We start from the raw sequence: 3,975 nt of genomic DNA, 5'->3' as shown, positions 1-3,975 counted from the left end.
CGCGCACTAGGGAGTGGGGCCACCAAGTGGGATGGAAGGTTGGCTGCTCAGAGCAAACACCCCATATAAAACAATGGAATAAAATGATTTTTATGATTTTTAGACATACATTTCAGAAGGTGTCTGTCTCTAGAAAGAAAAACAGATTCCTTTACTAGAATCTAATTAAAAGTATCTATTTTCTACTTAGGCACTCAGTAGGAAATTCTGTGGATTCTGATGGCAAATGTTCCGACTTCCGAAGTGTTAATGCTTCTAACTTTATAATGCAAGTTTCCCTGCAGGTTATCTTTAAAATGTAGGTATTGTAAGTTTGCAATATTTTTGTTTATGCTGCAGTCAGACATAAAAGTTGTAAATTTGAGTTGATCACAGACCTTGTCTAAAGCACATGTGTGCTTCCATGACAGTGTTTATCTTTAGTGTTTGGCTAGATGAGATTACATGGTGATGTGTCAAATACGTGACACGTGTTATCTAGACACCACAAACACTCTTGTTGCAGGGACATGTTGACACAACACTTTTGAGTAGATGAAGACAGCATGATGGCTCCACTTATGCCAAGGAACAAGATGAGTGTTCTTACGTTAATCCCCTCCAAAGTCTAACACTATCAACTGGAGGTACCAAGATGGAACCGCTCAGATGAATTCAGCAATAAAAATATTAAAAAGTAAGCAAACCTTATATTAAGTACAAAAAGCATTTCATCTTGTTATTGTGGAATTATAGTGGAAAAGGTAGCAAGCTCTTATATACAGAGAACGTGTACATGCATGAGAATTTGCCTTCAGGTTAGATGCATTTTTGTCTGCCTTTATTTTATAAAATGTTACTTTCCTTTCTTTAAGAATAAAAGCACATTATTTGAGGCTAACAGGCTTGAGGACATTGGGAGTGAGGAAAAAATTAAGAAATATCATACTTCATCTTGATCACTATCACAAATAGCAGCTGGTGCTTCACAGAAGATCATGTGTCAAATTCTGCACACTGATGGCATGAGGTCTGTGATGCTACTGAATTTAAGGTCTGCATCCTTGCTTGCACACTACATGTATTCTAATGACATCCCTCAATATACAGGTGTTCAGAAAGGACAAAACAGCTGAAAAGTTGTGTTTTGGGGATTGCAAGGAGAAATTAATTCTCAATATAGATAGCTCTTTGAGAGCACGCCTACCCTGTGATATGGAAGACAACAGAGGAAAAAACAGGAGCTGGTAGTGACCTGAACTGGAAGTCCACCAAGTCCTGTGTGAAGGTCCTTGATGAAGCCTGGTAGCATGGCAGACGCATTTGTAGGGAATCAGAACAAATGTCAACCGTTCAGCTGCAAGAGGAGGGCTGGAACAGGCAGATTTCTGGAGGTAATACTACAGAAACCAACCTGGGTCCAGCTGTCTCCCAGCCTCCCTCCCATACAAACAATTTCAAGGGAGGTGAGGATTATATGACAAATTCAATTAGCGATGAGCCTGAGGGGGATGAGGTTGTCAAAACAGATGATTAAAATGAATGCAGATTGAAGCTGAAGGAAGTAACCAATGTTAAGTCATGCCCACAAGAAGGAAAAATAACGTGTTAGAAGCCCGAAGGTAAAGCGGACTCATTTGTTTTTTCATTGTGTTTCTACAGTTTCTCATTTTCTTTCCCCTCCTGCTCTTCATAATGCTACTGCTTGGCTACACATTAAATGCTTTGACAGTCACACAGAATCATCTAGCATTTCCATGGCAGTGAAACACTAAAACAAACAGTTTATTTCTCATAAAATCTGTAAAGAAAACAAACATTTTATAGGGCTCCAGTTCCCTCTCCCTTTTCCTCCCCTCTAGCCCCCCAAACGATTGCCAATGTAAAAGACTTGAGAGAAAATAGACCCTAAGTAAACAGAAATGTGAGTGTTATTTACTATCCATGGGTTATGTGCCAAGGAGATATCAACCAAACAGACATTAGGAAAATATTTATCCAAGTATTAATATATTATTTACACATGACACATTGCACATCATTATTTAGCTGGGCTGATAACACAGAAGCTTTACTAACAGCATATTTCTTCCTGTGCTTAAAAGTCTTTAAAGCATTTCTAAGCCTAGCAGTAAATCACAGCCTGGTTTGCAGATATGCTGTGTATACACACGTATATTCCACTTCAGACCTTCTAATGACATGGCAGAACATCCATATCTTTTCATCCTCCGTACTGCCATGTTATTTTTGTTAATATATAAGAAAAAGCAAAACAATTGTGGTCTATCACATCCTAAATTCCTACTTAAATTCCCAGCACTGCTTAATGAGGGGACTGATTGGGTGATGATGAGATAATATCAGAACTGAAACAAATCTGAAATGACTCCTAAACAAATCAAGAAAACCTTTAAAATGTCTAAAGAAATGTCTAAAGCACTCTATTGTTCCAGGACTGAGGGGTGATGGGCTTATCTTGGTGATCTGTCAATATATCTGTCCCCAGAACTAACCCTAAGCATTCTCATATTTGGTCTTATTATTATTTTCCTAAGTTTAGAAGATAAAAATCTCGGGATAGTTCCCATCTGCCTAAGGAGTTGACCTTCTGGATGTTCAAACTGCTGTCGTGTAATAAAAACTAGTCCTAAATGCAGGAATTAAAGGGGACGTTATCATATTGATTGGAAATAATATTAATATGCAAATGATTAGAGGCCTGGGTTTCTTAAGTGTTTGGTCAGTATAAAAAACCTGGGACTCATTGCACAGAGGACAGCATGGATTGGGCTCAGGAGGGGAGGTAGAAGAAGCAGAAGGCAGGGACAAGGACAGATTAGAGAAGGGGACTCTAAGTTTTCTCATATCAGGCTTCACACCAGCTCCAGCAGGACTTTGAGGCCCTTGTGGTGCCCTTTTTCAGAAGCAAGCCTAGGGGGAAGACAAAGGTGTGGATGCAGGGAGTTCCGTAACTCAGCTCTGATCCAAAACACCTCTTTGTGTCTCCCAAGGAAGTCATTTTCTCTAAGTCTTCACAAAACATTAAAGGTCTCCAGATCTTGCCATGCCAATTTTATTAGGAAAGCTGGAGCCTGGTGAGCTTTAGTAACACGGCCAGAGTCAGTGACACCCTCAGGAACAGAAATTGTGTTGTGGCTCCTCCTGTCCTGCCTGAACTCCCAGGCCTTCATTAAAGAGCAGGGGCTGTCTCTGCAGCTACAGATTTCTGCAAGGATCCCCAGGGACTCGTAAAGGTTAACGCTGCCTTTAAAATGACTTCTTAGGCATGCGAAGGCATAAAGCTAAGACTTCCATAGATAAGTTGTAACTTACAGCTCCAGCACATGCCTGCCTACTAATCTATCTTCTCACTGAGAAATGTCACAAGACATTGAAATCATTCTCTTTATAACTGCAAGCTCCACGGGCCAGTCAGTCCAACGGCATCCCTCTTTCACTTTGGGATTTGTTATGCTCTTTAACAAAGGGTTGACTTCAAAATGCTCTAATAATTTATCATGTTAAGAACAGAAATAAAGAAGATAATTGTTAAGGCAGTAAGATTTTCCCCACACACGCTTAAAGGTTGGAAATCAGCATCCTGCAACCTCTCTGTGCCTTTGGCTGATGACATGTGTAATCGCTTGCATCTGGGACCTAATTTTCCAGCTCTTGAATCAAACAGGAAACTTCAAATGCCCAAGACCACTCAAGTGAGTGAATTATTCCAATTACACGTACGACGATTGGTTTGCAGTTTGCCAATTGCAGGGCATTCCAGGCATATATTTGCAAGAAAGAGATGGGGCGAGAAGCCTGCACATAATTTCCCAGTGAGAAACTCTACAAGAGATAAGAATATTTCAAAAATAACTGATAAGCTACATCCTGCTGGTGTTTGTTTTTATTTACATTAACGGATTAGCCGCACTGAATCAAGTATTCTCCGTGAGGAATGTCTCCAAAGCAAATGGGAATACAGAGTTTACGTGA

General features: G+C 40.0%; 1 long non-coding RNA gene across 2 annotated transcripts in view; it reads left to right on the top strand.

Moving 5' to 3' along the window:
- The window catches only part of LOC110402959, a 4,728-nt gene extending 982 nt beyond the window's left edge, over window positions 1–3,746 (top strand). The window contains exons 2-4 of one of the 2 annotated variants that reach the window (XR_002441416.1): window positions 191–298; window positions 506–676; window positions 1,090–3,746. This is a non-coding gene — a long non-coding RNA (uncharacterized LOC110402959). The remainder of the gene's footprint in view (window positions 1–190; window positions 299–505; window positions 677–1,089) is intronic. The other variant, XR_002441417.1, reaches the window with a different exon arrangement.

The sequence above is a fragment of the Numida meleagris genome, chromosome 7 (genome assembly GCF_002078875.1).
Source record: "Numida meleagris isolate 19003 breed g44 Domestic line chromosome 7, NumMel1.0, whole genome shotgun sequence".
NCBI lineage: Eukaryota > Metazoa > Chordata > Aves > Galliformes > Numididae > Numida > Numida meleagris.
Note: the sequence above shows the minus strand (reverse complement) of the source record. Positions and strands in the feature narration are given on the sequence as shown.